This window comes from Melospiza melodia, chromosome 5, assembly GCF_035770615.1.
Source record: "Melospiza melodia melodia isolate bMelMel2 chromosome 5, bMelMel2.pri, whole genome shotgun sequence".
NCBI classification, from domain to species: domain Eukaryota; kingdom Metazoa; phylum Chordata; class Aves; order Passeriformes; family Passerellidae; genus Melospiza; species Melospiza melodia.
In genome coordinates, this window is record NC_086198.1 from 38,068,461 (window position 1) to 38,091,098 (window position 22,638).

The 22,638-nt window shown below is 39.1% G+C and overlaps 1 protein-coding gene across 1 annotated transcript in view; it reads left to right on the top strand.

The window, feature by feature from the left end:
• Nucleotides 1–9,396: 9,396 nt before the first annotated feature.
• The window catches only part of JADE1 (jade family PHD finger 1), a 74,244-nt gene continuing 61,002 nt past the window's right edge, over nucleotides 9,397–22,638 (top strand). Inside the window, exon 1 of the mRNA XM_063157104.1 lies at nucleotides 9,397–9,418. The gene's annotated coding sequence lies outside the window, so the exon portion shown is untranslated. The remainder of the gene's footprint in view (nucleotides 9,419–22,638) is intronic.

The following is a 22,638-nucleotide window of genomic DNA, read 5'->3' on the forward strand; positions in this document are numbered from 1 at the left end:
TCATAGCCCAAGACTTGGAGAAACCTCAAGTGATATTGAGGTATTGCGTTTGCAGGGATGAATGATGAACCTGTCTCCATGTTCTCAGAAGGCTAATTTCTTACTTTATAATACTGTATTCTATTAAAGAATACTATACTAAACCATACTAAAGAATACAGAAAAGATACTTATAGAATGCTAAAAAGATAATAATGAAAACTCAACTCTCTCCAGTCCTGACACATCTGGGCACTGATTGGCCAAAGAGTGAAAACAACTCACACCAGAATTAAATGAAACAATCTCCAAACACATTCCACATGTGAGGAAAACACAGGAGAAGCAAATGAGATGAGAATTGTTTTCCTTTTCTCTGAGCATTCTCAGCTTCCCAGGAGAAAAGTCCTGGGTGAAGGGATTTTTTTCAGAGAATGTAAATGCTGTACTGAGGCAGTGGCAGGCTGGCAAAGTTCCAGGATGGTGATCCTGGGGCACTTCTTGCCATGTGGTTGTATAAATGCTTTTGGATAGGCTTGGGCTCAGAATGATAAGGCAAATGAAATCTCATGAGGGTGTTTTGAAGGCAAAAATGTCCTCTCTGGTGCAGAAGGTGCCTGAAGAACTGAGGGATGTGTTGGTGCAGTATCTCTCCTCTTGCACTCTTTATCCAGATATTTGCTGCTGGCTGCTGCCACGGAGTCTGGCTCAGGGTGGCCATTCACAGGGAACAGCAGGTCATGGGCGGGAAATATAATATGAAATAATCACTTTGGGACAGTACAGATTTGCTTTTGGATTCTCTTAACAGGGTGTAAATGCTTTGGATGCTATTTGAATACAGTTGAATAGCAAAGTGGTTTTGCCTTTTAGAGCTTTCCTTTTAAGCTGAAAGAGAGTAATTTCTAAAATCTAAGGCTATTCAGGCAACATTTCATCGTTGAAAAGAAGGTTATGCATGCAAATCTGCATGGTACACATGTTTGATTTGATGTCTAAGTAAGTTTCAAATATGTATCCAAATGTTAAGATGCTGGCAGAGATTCAACCAGGCTAATATCAAACTTCAGCTGTTGCTTCAACACACTGGATATGTATTTTGCCTAATTTATGTTTAGTTCTAACAGTGGCAAGCTGTGTTGCCCTATCTGTAGTTTCAGAGAAAGCTGAAGTGTTTTTTTTTCTCCTTCTGTTGTTTTGTTGTTCCAGAAAACAGTGAAATTACTGTGAAGGTTCTGGTTTCCTTAGAAAGTTAAATTTATTTAAAAAAATCTTTTCCTTTGGCATTAGATTTAAAAGCTTTTGAGCATAAAATAGGCCCATTGAGTATGTTCACCTCTGGATCTGATTTTTGTGTTGACATAGCCAGTTTACTATACACTGAAGTACTTGACTATTTCCTTGTTGACATTTTAAGATAGGGCTCAGACAAACATGACTTCTGCAAATGTAAATCATGATGGTCACACCACATCACTTTAATCTCTTCATTTCAGGGGTTCCCTTCTGCTTTAGGCTAGTGGAGAGAAAGGGTCCTGTAGGAATGTTGTGAACCATCTCTGAGAGGAGATGGAAATGGGACTATCCTCTCACAAGTGTCTTCCCTTACTGTGTGTATATAAGCACTTCCGCAGGAATATCACAAAATCCTTCTTTCCTTTTAAAAATACAATTCAAAATCCCATTGAGTTGGAAACTAGGCAGTAATTGGAGGCTTTTAGTGAAAATCTAAGTACTGTATAACTAAATTGTGCACCATTGTAGCAGACTGCAGTTTTGCACCATAGTTGAGCTAACATTTGCATGAAGTGCACAAACTGGAAATGTATGTCAGGTAAGAGTTTCTTCCTTAATGGGAAGAGAGGAGGCAAACATCCTAAAATATTTCTTATCAAGTGCAGTGATCTTAAATAATCTGAATCTAAAATTAAAATCTGTCCTGGTTCTGTCCAGGGAGTACTGAATTGGAGAATATCATTCCTAAACCATGACAAAATCCCAAAAGCCAATGAGAAGGAAGAGAGATTATGAAATACACAGAACAAAATCTGAAGCACTAGGAAAGCAGAAAAGTGAAAATTGGATGTCTCTGTGGTGTATAAATCTTTGCAGATTTGTTTCCATTCCTGGGACTGCAGAGAATACCTTGACTGAAGACAACAATTAAGAGAAATGTAGCTTCAGAAAGATTGTGGTTCACCACTTCCCTCAGGAAAGCTTGGTATCAGTAGAGAAAAAAAGATATTTCAATTGTATTTTGGAATAGGACATTCTGTTCTGTGATACAGTGCTGTGAAATCATGGTATCATGATAATCTGGGCTGGTGTTTAGTCTGCACTCTGCTGAAAACTCCTTTTTGTGTGAGAGAGAATTCAAAACAAGTGGCTCCTATAAGTTTGTGTCTTTAAACAAAACAAGCAACACTCGCTTGGTGGTTCATTGCTGTAAAGTAAGGAAAAAGATAAAGAATGAAACCCTAGAAACCCAAGGTTATCAAAATATCTGCTGTGTTAAACATTCACATTTGTGACCTTAATGCCCAAGCCATTTGCAGCAATGGGAATTTCAGGTAGACACTCCAGAGTAACAAATGTTGTTTAGTTGTTTGTCTGCCTTTAAATGGCAAAACTGAAGAGCATGGAGGATGCCAAAATCAGGAATACATCAATCTGTTACAGAGGACAAGTCATGGGTCAGATCCATGTGTGTTCTGAGGGTGACAACCAGTGATCTGAGGAGTGGAGTGTAAAATCCAGTGCATCTGTGAGTGCTGGGTTTTTGGGGGGGCAGGAGAGTGGGAAAAAGTGAAGAAGCAATGAGAGAGAACGTCTGTGAAATGTGTGTCATTATATACACATATCACAGTATCGAGGTGATGTGGGCACAGCTTCATTTGAATAGGATTTGATACAGGAATGGCATCAGAATTGTGGCAGATACATTTAGGCTTCTTCCTTCCAGATGTTTTCCAGATGCTTTATAGAGTCAGTAGAGATTGTAGGTGTCTCCTGCAATTCAATTCAAATTTTTTACATTTTCTTCCTTATTGCATATAGTCAGGGTAGTGCTGAGGTGCCTTCTACCTGCAATTTCTTAGCTTGGCACAAAAGAAATGCAATAGTAAGATGCAGAAAGAGAAGAAAAGATTTAATCAACTTACTGGGTAAATGCTGTCTTCCATTAGTTGAAGCAATTACCAGAGCAATTAAATGCCCACATGTCCATGGCCAGTGTAGAGTCTTGTCTGTCTTTCCAGTTCTTCCCTTTGGGATTCCAAAATTTATGCTGGGCTTTGTCAATTAATATCTTTCTAGTGAGCATGACAATTACAGTTGTTATTTCAAGAGAGAATGTCTCATAGCTATACACTGTTAATTCTCTTGTCCCAAATGATCTCCCAAAGGGAACATGAAGTTACAGGTGCACATCCATGACTGGAGAACAAACACTTTAGTATGTTAATATTAATAAAGTGAAAGAAAGGCATGAGAAATCCAAACGACATGGCATTCACGTGGCTTATTGAGGTAACTTTTTTTCCTCAAAGTCTTCACAAAACATTTGATATTATTCAATGTGTCTGCAAGCACAGAAAGGCTTGCAAAATTTACTGCTTGAAAGTTAAAAAGTGACCAGATGACCTTAACCTGTCATCAGCATTTGTGTTCTTTTCACAGATTTTGATAAATTGTACTTCTGAATTTGCCTACAAGTGTTGTATGCTTTAGGTTTACTATAGAGGAATGCTTCCTCCTTGTCAAATCTGCTAGGGTGGCTTTCATCCATGGCCTATTTCTAGGATAAACCTTCTCAAAAACCCACAGAAATAAATATAAGGAAAAACCAGAAAGGGTAGGCTTCTTCTACAGCTGTAATTAAGTAGTAAATCACAGGGAAGTCTTTCTGGTGTTTGATAAAAGTTATGTTTAACAGACTGATTTCTACTGCGCTTTGCTAATAATACTATGTTCAATTTTTAGTTCAACCAAGCTGAATAAGAGACTGTGGTGCTAATTTGAGTTGAGTATTACTTGAATCATCAAAGCTGTTCTAAAACCAAATGAAGCTCAACAAATGGCTTAGTCTTGCTTGTATGTGGAGCAGGGAGGAGTGAGAGAAAACCTATCCACCTAATTATGAATTCATTGTTGTTCTCTTGCACAAGTGCACACCAGGATGGAAAGCTTTAATTCATTTGCTAAACTGTCCTCTCAGTTGTGGGGGAAAACAAACTGCCTGCAGTTCCCTGAAGCAGTAGGTACCACGAATTATTTACCCAAAGAATAACTCCAGTGCTTGTGGAATCACACTGCCTTTCATGGTATTTTTCTCCAGCTCTGCTGTTAAACTTAGTAATCAAAAAAACAATTCCACAGCCACATGAACAGACCAAGCAACTCTGTGACCAGTAGGTCCATAGCTAATACAACAAATATTTAGACCAAATTTGTTTCCAACCTGTTCTGGTTAGACCTGTTGCTATCTCAGCCCTTTGAGGCCTGCATTGGGCACCACATGAGGCTGTTGTAGTTTAGGAATGGTATTCTCCAGTTTAGTGCTCCCACTGAAACACTCCTAACCATGTGCCCCTCACTCACTCCCTGTTTTTCTCCCTCTGAGGTGGAATGGTCTTATATTTACAGAGACCCCTGACAAGGGAGGAATGATGAATCTGACTCCATGTTCTCAGAAGGCTAATTTATTATTTAATGATACTATATTATATTAAAGAATACTGTACTAAACTATACTAAAGAATAGAGAAAGGATACTTAGAGAATGCTAAAAAGACAATAATGAAAACTCCTGACTCTTTCCAGAGCCTTGACACAGCTTGGCACTGACTGGCCAATGAGTGAAAACAACTCACACCAGAAACCAATGAAACAATCACCTGTGGGTAAACTATGTCCAAACACATTCCACATGAGCAAAACACAGGAGAAACAAATGAGATAATATTGTCTTCCTTTTTCTCTGAGGCTTCTTAGTTTCCCAGGAGAAAAATCCTGGGCAAAGGGATTTTTCCGGAAAATATCATGGTGACAGGATGGAGAGGAGAATTGGAGGTAGGAAAAGCAAATATCACTGGTTGAGATAAGAACAATGCACTGAAAACAGCAGTGAAATAAGAAGCAAACAGTAACAGCAGAATTTTAATAACAAAGTGTACAGTGGGTGAACAATTCACATGTGAGTGCTCACTAGAGCTTCTCTGGTTGCCAAAACTAAAACACTTTGGTTGGCAAGAAGATACTTTGGCTATTGTAGATTTTTATTTCCATTTTTAAAATATTTCCTATTAGTTTAGTTTTACCAACGATAGTATTGCAATGACAAACCAAGGGAGAAATGACTGTGATGTAATTGTAAGGATTTTGCATGCATTTTCCCGCTCAGATCTCCTCAGATCTGAGATATCTGACTGAAGATAACCTGAAAGGGACATCTCTGTCACCTTATGCTCTCTATCATAATTGTCATGTGCTTAAATTACATGGCTTTTTTTTTTCCCATAAACTTTTATGTTGTGATTCGTGGATGGTTTTGAGAATGTTTTCCACAGGAGGAGTTTGTTTATCTCAAGTTGTCTTGCAGATGTGATGAACACTGCCTGTGCCTTCAAAGAGGAATAAAAGGAAGTTAGATTAACTAAATCAGATGATTGGATGAACTACTCAGCTAAGGCAGTTAATTGAACTGCCTTTACAAAAACACTGAAAGCAGCTCTCAATCAAATCACTCCACCAGCAGCAGGACAAACAGACCCTGGTTTCTTACAGATATGTCTGAGTAGCTGGAGTTTTTGGTGTCTGGGAAGCTGTGAGATTCAGCTGATGCCTTTTTGCAGACAGGATGATTTCAACCCTGCTGCTGTATGGGCATTTTAGTCTGTCTGGTAAGGCTGGAACAAAAGTCACAGCCTTTCTCTCTGCTCAAGTGTTGAGACTCTCCCTTCTCAGCTTAACTACCTGATATCATAATGCTTGATGAAAATCACTGTCTTTGAGGAAATTAGTTTATTGATTCAGAAATTACTGGTCAGAGAGAGAGAGATAAGGATCATTTATTTGGGAAGCTTTGGTATAAAAAGTTATAAGGTAATGGAGATCAGAGATAGCTATTTTTAGTGCAGTCTTCAAAAAGAATTCTATTTTTCTTCATTCCTTTATAAGGAAGTTCAAAATGTTTTGGGCTTGTTTTTTGCTTGTTTTTATTTTTTTTTTTGGTTTTTTGGTTTTTTTTTTTTTTTTTTTCCTAGGTTTTGGTGTCTTTTTAATTGTAGATCACCTTTAAAATACATTGCTTCACATGCACTGGAAGATATAACATCCATCAGGATATGCTTGTGATGTGAAAATTGTGTGCTTTCATTCTCTTCATAAGGTGAAGGAAAATGGCTTTTCTTTTCCTGAGTATGACACAGGCATTTCTCCTTGCCTGTTGCTTTGGAAAGCTGCTTCCTTACTTGTCTTGAGCATTTTCCACTTTTTTTAGTAAATACTCAAAGAATTTTAATTGAACTGTGCTACTGAGTCAGTCCCAAATCACAAAAAAACCCCCTCTAACTCTAAGCCCTTCTACATGTTTCCCAAAGCATGTAGCTCTGAATTAAAATCAGTGCAAGGAAATGTACAATAGGGAGAGGGAGAGCCAGGGAAATAGCACCTCTCAATTTGTGTAAAGTAAATTAATTAGTGTAATATGTAAGATAAGAGGGAAAGGCAAGTTCTTCCCTTTGACACTGGAACCTCAGGATAGAAACATCCTGAGGAGGAACTTTGTCTCAATTCATGCTAATAATTAATGCTCACATTTTGCTTTTTCTTAGAAACTTCTCTCCCCCTGTCTTGCATTAATCTTTCACTGAAATTTTCCTTCAGTATGATTTTTAAGAATAAAGAGGGAATAGAAAACATTTCCTTTTTTTAAGTTATAGTGTATCTGAAATAGCAACAATTATGCTACAGAAAACCAAATCTCCGTAATATGAATAACTGAATTGAAGGCATTCTTAACACTGCTGAACTTAATTGTCATGTAAGAGCCTAATGTTAGCCAGTTCCAATTTCTTCACCCAGCAAAAAGGATATATGCAACTTTGTGTGGGAAGAGAATATAGAAACAGCCTTATTTATCTTGCAGTAGGAAAACCTGACTCGAAGTTGGTTCGGTCAGTCAATGCTAATGTTTCTCTTTCTGAAGACTAAATATGAGAAAAAAATGATAGCGCAGAACCTTATTTGAAATCCAGTTCCCCCTTCTTTTGTAGAAAGGGATGCTGTGCCGTGGACCTGTACTGAGTTTACTTCAACAGCTGGATGCAGTGAGTCATTAGATGGAGAGGTTACAGGCTCTTATCTCCAGGATATTTCATCCATTCATAGGATTTTATCTATTCTGGCTTCTTGGTAGCATGTGACTTATAGGGAGCACTCCTGTGAAATGCTGTTTACAATTGCTGGAGAGTAGCATGAGCTGCTTCTTCCAGCCAATCCCATCTCCTGGCTGTCAGCTCTCCATTCCTTTCATCTCTAAACCCAAAAGTTCCCAGCTTCTCTTAGGTGCTGAGTGCCTCCAAGAAACACATATTCTCAGTAAGAATTCCAGTGATAATTTGTAGTGACTTGTCTTGGCTGAAAGGAGTTGAGGGAAATAACAGTAGTAGCATTTTCTTCACTATTTCAAATATTAGCAGGGGAATTTTAAGGATGGTGTGCACTGGATTAGTACTTTATGCAGACCTAAGCCATGTGCTGTTGGGTGCACATGAATATCATCACAAAAGGTGTAACATGTTTCCATCACATAGATAACAGGCCTATAAAGGTGTAGGAGAATCAAGAATCAATAAATATGTAGGAAAATCACAATTATAATTATATACATCAGGGTTTTCTTGAGGCCCAGTCAAAAACATCAGAGGCTGTGCTGATTCAGTTCCTGCTGTGTGTCTGTTCTGTGTCTATGTGCTCTCCATTCCTTGGCCTCCAGATCTATCAGTTTGTTTCGTTTCATAAAATTGACTCTGAATTTTTTGATAGACAGTTAGCAAATATGCAAGTCTGTGAAATTACACATTACAGATGAATGCAGATGGCTTTTTAAGTTCCTTTTTATCCAAGATTCATATATTGAAACAAAGTTGATGTCCCTGCCATTGCTTATCATCATGAATAGTTTGCAAATGACGTTGTAAAATACTTTTTACATCACAAAACCTTATGTGGCAGCTTTCATATTTTGTTCTTGGTATCAGAAAGTATTTCTTCTGTTGCCATATTTTCTACATATTTTCCACATTGGCATATTCCACTAATCCCATGATACAGATGCGAGCATCTTGGATCAATATAAACTGTATTTTTTTTCCTTTTTTTTCATATCAAGCTATGCAAAATGAAAGTCACAAGACTGAAAATAAAAGCAGTGGGGAGCTGCTGACAGACAAATAAAAGAAAGCATTTGTAGGTGATCCAGGTTATACCAATACCAAAAGAGGCCAAATCTTGGTGTGCATTTACACACAATCATCTGAAATGTTTGCCCACTAAAGAAAGAGCTTGCTCTAAAAGATTACAGACTCATACCTCACAATTAAAAGAAAATAATTTACTTTCATCCTGAGATAATTTTGTCTTGGTTGCTAGTCATGTTTCTAATGTAATTGGTAGATCCTTCAGTCTTGTCAACTTTCAAAGCCTTTTAATACAGTAGAAAAGCAGCTGACTGGTTCTGAAAGCAGGCAACTGTCTATTTGACCTATATTATCTTTACTGTACTCTTTGCATTAAAAAAAGCTGATTCTCATTTAGTTGCTGAGGAATTCCAGATGCAGAGCTTTGACATGGTGAATGTCTTTAAAGAAAGTATGTCTCTCAGTTCAGAGTTTGGTTCTTTTCTTCTACCTACCAAAACAAACAAGTCTTTCTTGCAGATCCTCATATAATTGTTTTTCAGGCATGCATTGACTACTTCCCACAAGTAAGGAGTGCTTAGTAAATTCTTCCTTGAAACTAATTTTTTTAAAGGAATGAAAAATGGAGAATTTCTCCACAGGGAATTCAAAATAGAGGTTTTCATTTTAAGCAAAACCCATAGTTTTGTGTATAATCATGGGAGGAGGCAAGAAAACGTGTCAAAGTCATTTACCTGCCCGTTGTGACAACTGTTTTTCCTCAGTCTTGGAAAGCAAACAAATGACATGGAATGTTGTTCAGCTTGTAGTTTTAAGCTGTCAGAGGAGTGAGACCTTAAGAACACAAAGAACAGCAGGGGATTTCCTCTGAGGCTTTTTATTTCTCCCACACCACCTGCTGCTAACGCCATCAAGTTCATTCCAGAGTAAATTGTTGTGGAAGAGGCACTCCTTTGCCTGTTTTTAGCAGGATCCCAGGAGTTCAGGCTGTCTTGGCAACAAAAATAATCTGGATATAGGTGAGATGGCTCAAGAATAAGGTGGTTGGATGTCTAGGAGCTATGCTGTGAGTTTAGAGGAGCTTGCAATACCAAATAGGAAGAAAAGGTGACTTGAAATCCTTGTTTAAAAATGATGTGTGATTTTTTAAACTTACTTTCAAATATGTTTGAGTCTCATATTTCCCAACAGATATGGGGATCTTATGGCATATTTATATATAGACTTGCAGTTCTGGTTTTGTGTTACCACCAGAGACGAGGTTGCTGCAAACAGTGTTGGCAGAGAAGTGGGATGTAAAAAGGAGAAAGCTCCTTTTCAGAAATTTAACCAAACTGAAGTAAAGCTGAGCAATTCTAATGAAGAGAACCTGTAGAAATTTTATATTTCTTGGAATGGTGCTAACAGGAAGGTTCTTAGATCAGTCTAGAGCTTTCTCTGCCTTCCTCTGTCTTCTGTGCAGCTCATCGCTACTAAAGCTTTATCAAAGGAGTTATTTGAAATTAGTTCTGATTTAAGGAACAGACAAAGCTCAGACCTTTTAAAAATGTTTAATATTTGACAAGCCATGTTGAGTGTATGACTTATTTGTGGGTTATGATTTGTAGTTTATTTTTGTACATGGCATACAAAGTTTCTGTGAATTCATCACAGTGAAGATGTACATCATGGTACATTTAAGTCCAGTGGCTGGTGGCACTGCTTTGTTTTAGAGATCCTTTTTTTTACTCCACAGTAAAAAAAAAAAAAATCTCTGTTTGGTCAGCACTGGATATGTAAAGGTATCTTTGGACTGTGGAAACTCAACTTTTATATGGCTTAGTTCATGTCTGTCTTTGGTTTGTGATGCTATGAAAGCCAGCATGCCTAGTGGGGGGCGCACATACATTTGTTTTTATCTATTCTTTTTTCAGAGGTTTATATTCAGGTGCACAGTGCTGTTGTTTCAGTCACACCTTTGCTCCTTTTGGGCTTGCTGTGCAAATCATTGTAAGAATGGGGCTTACAGTTGATGTGAAGTGTGTTCTTCCAGGTTAATTGTTAAAAAGAATTCACGATGAGCAACACAAAATCCAGCATAATTCTGAATGAGAGTACCTACACGAGGATTTAGTGGTTTAAGTATTTTATTAGATTAATTTGGATTTCTGAGTGTACTTAGGTAATTGAGCTTTCTGACATATGCTATGAAATAATTTCCTGCCAATTTCAGTTCTGTGGAGCTTTGTAACTTGAAGATGCTTATACTTTTTATTTCTTCTGCCTCTTAACAACATCACCAAGTAAGTTTTGATACTTGTTACTTCTCAACTCACTCCCATGTGATACCTCTTAGCCACTGCATTTTAGGTGGCCAGAGATAATAATAAACTCCAACAATTTTAGTCACCTCAAAACTTGTCTTGATGCTACAAGTTTCTTTGAAGTTGTTACCTTATCAGAATGCCTTAAGTTTGGCACTACAACAACTCAGCTGGGCTGTAAATGCTTTCACTGCACCAAAAGGTCGCTTTTATAAAGTTTCTCTCTTTTCAGATGCTGCTAGCTAATGGGTAGCACCTAGGACTGTGGTTGAACAGATATGTTCCCTGATCTGTGGTGGTTGTTTTCAGTTGTTGTTGACACAGCATAAAGACTGATCAGACATTAAAAATTCGGCCTTTTTTTGTGCTTTTGGATGCCAGTGCCCAAGGCAATGATTGGTAGGTTTCTAGAGGTTCAGCCAATTGTTTGGCTGTGATTCAAGGACTTCAGTGATGTGTTTTGGAAACACATTTCTATAGCAGGCATGTGCTAAAAACATTCTCTTTCCCAGTGCTGGTGCAGGGAAAGGAAACAAACCACAGTGATTCTACAATATCTATTTACATGTAAGTTCTTCTGTGCTGCTTCATATACAGGACTGTTCACAGAGGCAGCTTTTGGTTTCTTTTTCTAAAAATCCCAAAGTTTTTTCTTTCCCAAAGAATAGGGCTGTTTTGTTTATTTGTTGCTTGTGAGGGAACCAATGTACACACTCTATTTCCTGACAGCCAGGGCAAGCTGTCCCCAAAGAGGCAAACAGCTGAGCTAAAGGCTGTAGGTGACATGGGGGAGTCTCTGATGTGACAGCACCGTGGCTGTTCATGACAGGTTTGCTGCTATTCCTGCTGCCCTGAAGGATTTTTTTTGCTGAAGGTAGGAATACAGTGCAGGCAGTGAGAATTCAGATTGCTGGCTCTGCTTGTAATACTGCTTGACATAGCTTGTAAGGAGAGCTTTTGTACAACCTGAAGTTTGTCTCTGTCAGCTCAGCTGCAACTCCCTTGTTTCTGGCTGCAGTTCTTTATTTGGTACATGAAGAGCAGAGATTTCAATTATTGGGGGGGAGGGAGGGAAGGATTAGGGGTCTGGGACAGGTGGAGAGAACTTCACTGGGCTGGCAACAAGGAATTATTATCCAGGTTTAATAATCTGAAACATTAGAGGAATGGTCACTGCATCAGGTTCCAGAGAAAGGAAAACGGGTTGGCTTGAGACATTTTTGAGCCACCAGACACATATATTCAAAGTGCCTTTAAAACATTGACTCCAATGCTCATTTTCTCCAGACTTTAAAATGTGGCTGTGGATGGGGGCACTGGTTTGACTCACAGAAGCAAAGGTTTATCTGTAAGCAGTGTTTTTTTTTTTTTTTTTTTTTTTTTTTTTTTTGTTTTTTGTTTTTTTTTTTTTTTGGTGAGCTATAATATTCAAAAACTAATCCTTAAGGGACTGCCAGTGGAGAATTTGTTCAAAAGCTTTACATGAATTGCAAAAAGAGGGAAGCCTTTTGATGTTTAAAGGAGTTTGTCAACATGCTCTCAATGTGTCAGGATGTGTGTCTCTTCCCCTCACCCTGCCTCTTGTTGAATGTCCTGTTGCTTGATTTTGTGAAATAAAGCTGGGCTGTGCCTAGGACTGGGAATTAAGTTGGTTCTTCTGGGATAAAAGGCATTTGTTTTTGTAAAAAGGTATATTCACAAAGAACAAAGAAGAAAACCTAAAAAAAAATTTTAAAGTCCCATGATAGCAGCTTTTGTGAATTAGTGGTTAAAGGACTAACCAAAAACAAACTCTTTTAGTTGAGCCTGGTGAGAGGTGCTGAGATGAAGGGAGGAATATGAATAAAACTTTTTAATGTTACATTTCTGTCAAGTTAAACCACCTATGACACTGAATTCACCTTGTCATTTTGAACGTTGTAACAGACCAAACAGCAAAGCTACACTTGGGAGAGGCAGTGTTCTACATGGCATATACAAGGACAGTCCCTTAAGCTCACAAGTTTTCCACACATGCACAGAGCCAGCCAAGCATGTCACTGTGGGCTGCTTGTTCATGAGCAACCAGAAAGTTGCTTTTTATGTTCTTTTATTCCCTGTTCTGCTGCTGGTGGCACCTGAGAAGTCCTCTAGTCCTGCAGTGTCTTCTCTGGACAGCCTTTGGCCGTGGCATGGTGCAAGGGCTTCCATTAAACTCAGCCAGACCCTCTGATCTCACACACAGCACCCAGGTCCTGCTTTTGGTGGAGGCAGTCCCTGCTCATATTGAGCTCCTCTCAGCTGTGCCATCCAGGTTTGCCATACACTGGGGTTTATCCCCTAGTTCTCCTCCTTTTTCCTCTATAAAACTGCAGGTTATTCCATAGCACTCACCTACATGTTCTGCTTTGCACACAAATCCTATTTTGTTGGTGCAGACCACTCCCTTAGCCCTCTTTCTCATCACCTGCAGCTTCTCAAAATGGCCATGAGCCACATGTTCTTCAGGGCTGTTATGGACTGAAAAACTACTGTTACCAGAAGATGAATATCTATTTATAAAAGAATTAAAGACAGTTGGATGCCCAAAACATTTGAATTTCAATTGGAAATATTCAGACTTGTTAACTGAATGTAATATTTTTGCCAGATTTAAGTGACATAATGATAAAAGAACTCAACCTGTTTTCAAATGGCTGCATATTAATAGCTTTGAGCAGGTGCTCTGGAAATCAAGGGAATCTGTGAAATTTCAGAATGCCCCCTCCTCCCATTGAAAGCTTATTTCTAAAAAGTGCACATGTCTTTAGTCTGGTGCAGCAAATGTGTGAGACTATGATCTGTTTGTACTTCTGCTGTATTTGAGATTGGTATTTTTGTAAGGATTCATCTTGCATTTGTCTCAAGTGGAAATTGCACAAAAGCTTAGTCAAAGGACCTCTAAAACATATCATTTTAGGGTCTCCAAAGTGCAAAAACAGTTAGCATAAAGCTTCCAGGAAGAAAAACACCAAACAACAAGAAAAAGCCCTAAACTCTCTGAAATGTCTTTTGTCACCTGACCTGCAATTGCTTCAAAAAGCTGGCACAGAAAACTACAAAACTGTATTTCATCTGCAGTTACAGACTGATAGATATTCTTTGTGGCTGACAGTAGGCAGTGAGGCATAATTTTTTTTTTTTTTCCCTATGGCTGTTTAGCACAGTAAGTAAATTTAGGTCAGACTCTCAGTCATTTGATCATATGCCTGGACATGTAATATATTTTGTCCAATAGCCAGGGGAAAAAGTCATTTAACCAAGTAACTGTTTCATTTCTTTAAGTGACTAATTTGAAAAACAATAGATCCTACAATGGGATGTTCTTAGGCTGACCTTCCTGCCCAGCTGGGTAGCAGTGGGGTCTGTCAGCATGGAGGTGTTTGCCAGCTTGAGGGAAGGGTTTGAGCATCATATCTGAGATAGTTACATCGTGCAGTGCATTGCACCATGTGTCCACTACAAATAATTTGCCTCTCTCTTTTTCTGCCACAAAGGAAGAACATTTAGTTAAAAGAAAAGCAAAGTTTGCTTTCTATTTTAGTTTCAGAAGAGCAGGAGCTTGTGTATTTTTCACCCTTTTTGATGCCGAAGACTGAATTTTGTGATAGTTACATCATGTAGTGCATTGCATCATGTGTCCACTACAAATAATTTTCTTCTCTCTTTTTCTCCAACAAGATATCTGAAGCAGGGTACAAAGAAAGAACATTTAGTTAAAAGAAAAGCCAACTTTAGTTTCAGAAGAGCAGAGGCTTGTGTATTTTTCACCCTTTTTGGTGCTGAAGACTTAATTCTGTGATAGTTACATTGTGCAGTGCATTGCATCATGTGTTCCACTACAAATAATTTTCCTCTCTCTTTTTCTGCCACAAGGTATCTGAAGTGGGGTAGAAAGGAAGAACATTTAGTTAAAAGGAAAGCAAAATTTGCTTTACCTTTAGTTTCTGAAGAGCAGAGGCTTGTGTATTTTTCACCCTTTTTTGTGCTGAAGACTGAATTCTGTGATAGTTACACCATGTAGTGCGTTGCATCATGTGTCCACTACAAATAATTTTCCTCTCTCTTTTTCTGCCACAAGGTATCTGAAGTGGGATACAAAGAAAGAACGTTTAGTTAAAAGAAAAGCAAACTTTAATTTCAGAAAAGCAGGGGCATGTGTATTTTTCACCCTTCTGGATGCTGAAGATGGAATTCAGCACTTTATTGCACAGCTAAAACAGCAGGTGGATTTAAAATGAAGGGACAGCTGTAGGGATGAGCTGCTGTATAAGCAGATTATAAAATATTCAGTTTGTAGAGGTGGAACTTATCTACCCTCAGTAAGGAACTCTCTGCTTGTTGTTATTTGACAAGTTCAGCCATCATCTCTTGAAGATAAATGTTGGTATTGCCATTGTAGCTCTGATTAATTCCACATTGGCCTCTTTATCATCATGGTTTTGTCTCTTTGGAAAGGTTCAGTTTATAATGGAAATATATTTTGCTGGTCTACTTTAATCATTATAAAGCTCCTATACTTGTAGTTTAGTGCTGTCAACTGAGCATTTCTAATTATTCAGTACATCATTGTGGATTCATCATAGTCTCCTCCAGTGACACAATTCCTTTCCATTTGGTGATGACCCAGGAGAGAGAATCTGCATTTATATGTGAAGCAAAAAGCATCACAATTATTGCTAAATTGGATACTTTTATATTCAGATTTAACTGAAAGAAGACTTTCCACTGCAATTTTTAATTTAAATAAGGCTGCACAGCTAGCTTTGCAAACTGTGGTAGACATTTGTTCAGGCAGAATGAGTGTTCTTGTTGTAGTACCACGCCTTTTATAGCAGGCTCTCATTGATGTGCCACCTTGAGGGAAGGTCTTTACTGTTCCTTGATCTGGGATGAAAGTTTGCGGCAATTATCTTTTATTCCCTTCTTTCTTTAGAGCATAGTATGTGCAGGGTTTTGTCAAGTACATAGCAGCAAATAAGCACAGTTAAAATGATTAGTCCCAAGGACTGGAAAAAAATTTAATGTATGCAATTCAGCTTCCAAAAATCTTTGTTTTCAAACTTAAAATTTTTTTCATTGTTAATTGTATTCCTTTCTTCCACTGCACTTTCACTTCACACAGGTTCCTAATGCTGTTGCTCAAAAAAAAATATTTTATGCTTCCTTTTTTTTTTGGAATTCATGAAGGTATCATGATCCTATGTGTTAATTTGCCCACAGTTCCAAGTTGTGTGCTAGACTGCCTGTTTTATCTTCCTCAAATCCAAAAAGTTGAGCAAATGGGATGTTCTGTACAAGTGACTGCTGGGTGAGTGTGATATGTATGTGCTATGCACCTCTGAAAACAAGGGACCTTTTTATTTTTAGGCACCAGAATGGATTTCTTTCTTTCTTTCTAAAGAAATGTTTAGAAATTAAGTGTCCAGCTCTGTTTCTGATACACTTTGGGAATAGTTTTACACACAGGCTTCTCTGGAGAGTCTTCTCCCTCAGTTTTCCTATTAACATCCAAATCACTGCTCTTGGAAGTGAGAATGGAGCCAATTTTTTGATCTCTCATCAGGGTCCTCTTAGTTTTCTCCCAGCTAGGGAGAACAAATGGGCCTTTTAGTGTGCCCCAAAAAAGTCAAAAAACTAGATCTAGTTTGTAGGGGGTGAGGGGGCAAGTCCCCAAACTGAGGTGGGGAGGGGGTGACAGCACAGAGGGCACATCTGTCTCTTAGTGGCATTCCTGCCCTAGTGCTCAGCTGCCCACAGTTTGGTACAAAGAAGTTGTTGTTTGGTTTGGTTTTTGTAGATGCATGCTTTCCTCAAATATTTTTAAGGCAAATTTCTGAAATACTTTACTAACTTAATAGGCAAAAATAAGTATCTTAAATGTCATAGCCAGAAGAGGTTGAAAAAAGGATCAAAAAATGTATTTGAAAAGAAATGGGATGCTGATGCTACCTCACTTTGAAGGTGGTTTTTCAATTGGGCATATAGTTTACCTGCAAAGGAGAAATTGTAGCTGGGAGCTTCAGGATGTAACCTCTGCCAGTCCAATGGCAGAGCAAAACACTGATTAGCTTGTAGCTTTTAATATATTTCTGATTTGGGCCAGAAATCCATTGGCTCCTTCTTTTCTATCTTGTAGATGCAAGTTTAAAATTCAATACAATATCCCAGTTTTTTCCCATTTTGTAATTTATCAGGTTTCTGTGTACAAAGTTGTGAGGGTTAAAGAGAAAAGGAAATAAATGTGCAAAAATTATTGCATGGATGCTACTGGAAGAAAAAAGAAAGGGGAATTGTTCTGATTTTTGAGTATGTAAGTAAAACAATATTCCTATATCCTTAAAGGAGGTGAAAGAGAGAGAAAAGCAGTAAAGTAGCTGAACAATAAAGAGCATGTCTAAAGCAAATGTGTTTACTCTGAACAGCTGAGATTGATTAGGCAAGAGTAAATGACTTTGTTGCTTTACAAGCAAACAATGATAAGAAGACACATCTGCTTGAGAATGGCATGGTTACAGCTGTGGTGTGAGACAGATTTCCTCTGTCTCAGAGTTTTCCTCTGAGCTCCAGAGTTATCAGTTCAGGCCTCAGGAGGCTGCTGAGAGCACCAGTACAGGGCAGGACAGGCTTGTCTTAGGCAAACAGATGTCAACTGGATTTGTTAAACAAGGCTGCTCCATTTTGTGTATGGCCAATTGTACCACAAGGGTTTTGCCAAACTTTTGGGGCTAACAGTTTTGAGGTGTGATTTTGTTTTTGTTTTCCTTTTGAAAGAATTTTCCTTCTATGCTTGCTTCCTAATAATGTCAGAAGTGGTAAGTTTACAAGTTCTGGGGTTTAAGAACTCTTTCATTTCCTATGAGTGTGAGTAACAGGGATGTTACACCCATTCCACATACACAAAATGTATTTACATCATATTATATTAACATAAAGTCTTTTGAGAGCAAAGACAAAAGGCCTTGGTTGATTGACCCATTTTTATATTGAAGTGCCTCTACACTGAGCTATCCTTTTCCTTCTACTAGGCTCAGTATTTTCTCCAGAAAATTCTTTAGAAATTACAAGTTGTCAAGCACTGAGGTTTGCATTTGCAGAAAGAAGGGATTTCCATCGAGGAACACCCATTTTTACCAGCAACAATCATGTGTTTTCAGGCACTGCCTACCTGAGATAGATGAAGCACCTCCTGTGAGATCCCAAGGGAGGCAGGCAGGCTGTTGCTGTGGGGCATTTAAGGACAGGGTTCACTGTGCTCATTTGTTCATGGCTGACTATCTGGTTTGTTTAGTGATAAGACTAAGACTCTCTGTAGACTAGAAGCTGTCTCTACTAGTGAATAAACAAAAGAAAGCCATTTCTGGCAGTCAAGACAGAGCCATAATGTTCCAGATGGCTCACAGGATTTGAAATAACTCTAATATTAAATAGATATAGTGTTTCAACAACTACAAATGCCCTGTTGGGTTTTTTAGTCCCTTATCTTGTCTTTTTTTTTTTTTTATTTAATTTCAGGATTATTTGACAGAGACCATTGCTAGGGAGAAAATGGTAAAAAATATGTGGCATTTGACACACGAAGTTTAGGAGGCTGCAGAATAAACCAGAATTTGTGGTAGTTTTATCACTGGAAGAAATGACACAACTGTGATGTTTTTAAATGATACAGGCTTGTCTTTTTGTGTGTGAGTGCTTCTCTTACAAAGTCCCATACCTTTTCCTGGGTGGTGTTCTAAATGTTTTTTTTTCAGAAAGAGCTTAGTAGAAATGCAGCATCTTAAGACAAAAAACTGCATTTTGCCAGATAGAATCTTCCTAAGTATGAACTGCAAATCTGAATTTTGCCTTTAACAGTTATTCAGCAAGAAAGACAAACAATTAGGAACATGATGCAGATGACTGGGCAAGCTACCATAATAGTAGAAAAGTCCCAAGCATTGCTAGAAGCAAAATATTTGCAAAGAAATGTATAGATCCCAAATTAAGAGTGGGTAAGCAAATGGGAGAGTGCACGAGGGCCAAAAGGTTAATTTGATTGATTCTTTAGTTTTCCTTCAGATTCCTGGGACTGGCTTAGGTCAATGGAGAAGGTGGATTATCACAAGGGAGCTGTTGGGAAAAGGTGTTAGAACCATGGTCAATCTCTCTTGGCCTTGCAACAGAGCTTGGAAAATACTGGTTTGAATCTAGAAGTGGATTCTATCAAAAATTAACTTACTGAATTTGAGTAAACATGAGTCTAAATTCTGGACAAAATAATTAGGCAAGACTCCCTTAGCTTATATTTTGGCCTGTACTGTGCTGGTTATGTAAATTAAATTAGACCCCCATATGATGATGAGATGGGGATCCCAGGCCACAGTGAGTTCTACCTGATTGCATGAATCCCATGATTTATTGACATGAAAAGTAGGAATAACTCCAGCTTAGTGAACAGCAGTTAAAAAACTCCCTGTGGGACCAACATCAGCTGGAGCTGACCTCAGGTGCAGTTACAGTATCTCAAGGACACTGAAATTTATGTGAGCTTTTCAGCTTTATTAAGAGAATGATTTCTGTGTGTGTGTTCTTATTAGCTGCTGGATTGTAACTTGCTGTTTTCATTTTCCAGAGGCTCCTAAATCCACAAAAAGATCAGTAGTGCTTTGCAATTAAAGGTTTTCTCAGGTGTGCTGTGCACAAGAGCTATAGTCAATCATGTAGTTTTGGGAAGATTTATACTTGGCAGGTAAATTCTATGGGGATGGTCCTTCTTTGCTCTTTTTCCAGAGCCCTGTGCCCTTGAAAAACTTTGGAGCATTTCTGCATGCATATGTGGTGTCACTATGTAGGTCAAATATTGCATGTGACCCTTTCTAGTTTGACCCCACAAAACTGAGAATGTACCTTAGACTTCACAGTCCTTAGGATTTACAGGGATTGATTTAAATTTTTTTTATAATGAAACTTCAAGATTTTTCATTTCCCCACAGAAGGTGAAATAATCTTAATTTTTCTCTAAAATAGCACAGGCAACAATTTTACAGGTTTACTTACACTGCCCAATACATTCTCTTGAGCCCTGACTACAAGAACAAAGTGAAAAACAAACTTGTTCCACTCCACTCTCCCAAACAATTGCAGGCTTTTTTTTTAATTCTGAAAGCCTGGGAACTCCAAGAAATGGATACCCTATTTATCCAATGACTGGTTCAAAGGGAGTGTAATCCTTAGGTTTAGGCTTTAGCTGTTCTCAATAGAAACCATGATTTTTACATCAGATTCTGTGTCTATTTAATCCTTAGGCTATGACGTTAAACAAGCATTTGGACACCTGTGGTGATGGGCAGGAGGGAAGTTTCCTGGCTAGGCAATGGGTGTAGTTCATTTAGTGGTGGATAAAAACATTTGTAAATGTCAAATACTGGGTTCTCCGGATCTAAGTACAAGAGAATAATTGCCTGTTTGTGAGTGAAAACAGAAGAGAGAAAATCCCTGGCCAAGGTTTAGAACAATAATGGGAAGACTACAACTGTCTACATTTAGGAGCTGGATTTTAAATGAATGGTTTTAAAGTGAAGCCCTTGATTGTTCCAATTTATTGCATATGTATTCAGTGATGAAAGGGATCTAGAAACAACTAGATTTCTCTAGGGGGGATCTGACCTGGAAGTTCAGGTCCAAATATGTTCCAGTGTTGGAGTTGGTTAGGCTCTATCCTTCAGTTTGGGGTTTGCCACCATGAGGCTATCTTGGAAAACTGAATACAGAAGGGTCAAGATGAGGATCTCAAGTGCTGATGGCTCTTACAACATCTTGAAGAAACATTTCTTGTTCATTTGTATCTATTTGGAATTGAAATCCTTTTCCTTCCATAAAAGGATTCCATCTTTCTCTTCCTGTCTTCTCTTGCTGAATTCCTATTTCTCTTTGTTTCCATTTTGTAGAATGCCTTTTCTACTTTGTTCACCACCTTCTGCCATTAGACTATATAGACTTCTGCCAAGTCCACAGCTGCCTGTTTTACCTCATGAAATTCAGAAACCTGCAGCTTTGGGGCCCCCAAAGATCTGACAGTGCAAGAATTGGGATTTTTGTGCCATCAGATATATCTGCTGTTGATCTGGAAGTCATTAATCTCATGGTGGCTGTTGAAAGAGGACACTGCAAGCAATGAGGAATTCAGCCAGCTAAGAAATGAGGGTAGAGCCCTTGAAGGGCTCAAGAACAACATCTGACAGAGGCACCATGTAGAAGAGTCCAGAGAGTGGTTATCCTGGACGTTGCTCCAGGATCCCAGTTCCACATAGAAGGCTTCTGCAAGGACAGGCCAAGAAATCCCTCCTTCATGTTTCCAGCCAGTCCTGGAGTCAGTGAGCCTTTGTGTCAGTGTCCTGGATCCCAGCCCCATAAATTGAGCTGCTTTGTGTTGCTCTAGGAAGAAGAGAAGTCAGAGCCTGACCTTTCTGGTAGGCTCGCAGCTTTGGGCTCAGAGCCATGAAGATCTGGGCACTGCTGGTCTGATACCTTTAAAACATCTTGAGAGCCATCAGCTGGGGAAAAATTCCTGCATGCTAGCTAGCTCAGTAATTCCTTCTCCAGTCTTTACTCTGAGTGAGCACCTAGCTCAGCCCCAGTGTTGGGGAGCTGTTTTTAATGCATGATGCAAAAGCACAGCTCTCTGAGGTTCCTGTGCTGAAACGCAGCCCCTTTCTCACACTCACTGCCTGCTCACAGGGCAGTAACTTTGTGGAGCTTGTCCCTGACCCACGAACACAAGATTAAGTAGCACTTTTCTGACATACAAAGCAGTTATTGGCTGAGATGCTGGTGGATTGCAGTAACCCTTCCCTCCTCTGCATGTCTCAACATCAGGAGTTGCTGTGTCACCCATCCTGTGTCAGCCCCTGAAGGGAAGCCACAAGGATGTGACCATCTGCAATTGTGACAGCCCTTCTGCAGAAATGCTGTGCAGGACAGAGTCATCCCCCTTGTTTCAGGAGGCTGGGAGCTGTGTTGTTCCTAGTTTCAGCCAAGAGCTCACAGACAGGAAAAAATGGGGTGGGAAGGAGAGAAAGGGCTCTTGGCTGTTGTGTGCTGTCAGGCCATTACTCCAGTTTTGGGTTCAGGCAGGAGGACAGCACTACCAGTTTGGGATACAGATGAGTGCATGAGAAGGAATGACAGAGTGAGCAGCCCACATCATTCTCTGGATCTCCCTAGTCTGCAGGGATTGAGCAGATTGCCAGCAAAGAGGCTGCTCTGCTGCTGTGCTGAGATCCCTGATCAATTATTCTTGGGAAATATTTTCTACCTCCTTCCTCTACAGCACAGGCTACACAAAGTCCGAGTGTGTGAGTGTTTGTGTGTGGAGGGGCTGGTATTAAACAGCACAGAAATTCATGCCTCAATAAAAGGGGAGAAGAGAGGGGATTTTTTGCTGGGAGAGGGTATTGTCATTCCCACCAAAGATGGCTGCTGCAGGATTCCCTGTTACTGATTTTCCCTCTGCTGTGCTATTTAACAGCTCTTGTCAAGCTTTCTTTCACCTCTCCTTTCTTGTAGCTTGATGATAAAAGGATATATGGCAATATGACTGCTGTGGGTTGACTTCACCCAGCAGCTGAGCACCCACATAACTCACTTGGTTCCTCCCTCAGTAGGATGAGGGAGAGATTAGGAAGATGAAAAGCAAAAAAAAAAAAAAAAAATTGTGGAACAAGCTAAAGACAGTCTCATAAGTGAACTCCATCCCAGACAGGCCCAGTACAAGAGTCCAGTGTCACAGGGAGTCTGTAGCCCGTCCTGTGGTACCCATGTGTTGTATTTGTGTTGCCCCCAGATGAAGGTAGGAATGATGACTCCGACTCCATGTTCTCAGAAGGGTAATTTATTACTTTATACTACTATATTATATTAAAGAATGCTAAACTATACTA